Consider the following 762-nt stretch of genomic DNA (forward strand, 5'->3'; position numbering starts at 1 on the left):
CTGCCCTAACTGTATTTTCGTTTAGAACTTTGCATGGAGGAAAAATTGGTACCATCAAGTTCACGAAAGATTGCCTTATCCACCTGTGAGTACCTTAATGTTAATTTACCCGCACGGCCAGACTGTGTAGATTTCAATTCATCTTACACCAACGGAAATTTAATGATATTTGTAGAAATCGAACACGATGACAAGGCTTGCAACATTGTTGTGGCAAAATTTTCAAAAAGAATCTACTTGCACTTTCGCTGGACAATTTAAGCAATTGTCTACGAATCCCGTTGAAGACACCTTACTTTTTCAGGTGTCTCTCAGAGACAATTGCTTAAATTGTGCAGATGACTACGAGAATTATTTCTCCATTTCGTCTAGATTGAACGTAGTTATGATGAAGTTAAAACTTTCACATATGTATGTGCCTGACGCAGCAGAGAAGACTGGAAGAATACAACTTCGGAATATATGCGTCAGAGCTTTTTCTCAAATCGATCTTTTTAAACTAAAAACAGCAAAACCATAAATTTTCATTAATAGTAAGGCTTGCATATTTAATGATAACCCTTGTGATTGACAAAGTTATCTTCTATGATAATCAAAGATCGATTTAACCATAATCTTAGGTGAAAATGTGTTCGGGGGAGTCAAACAGTTCTACGAATTTTGGTTCTATGTTGCCAAACAGCTATAGATTTCTTTACTTAATTATAAAGCTGGTAGTTAATCCGCAGTTGTCAGCATAGCTATATTAATAATTCTTTAATT

This window comes from Montipora capricornis, chromosome 10 (assembly GCF_036669925.1).
Source record: "Montipora capricornis isolate CH-2021 chromosome 10, ASM3666992v2, whole genome shotgun sequence".
NCBI classification, from domain to species: Eukaryota; Metazoa; Cnidaria; class Anthozoa; order Scleractinia; family Acroporidae; genus Montipora; species Montipora capricornis.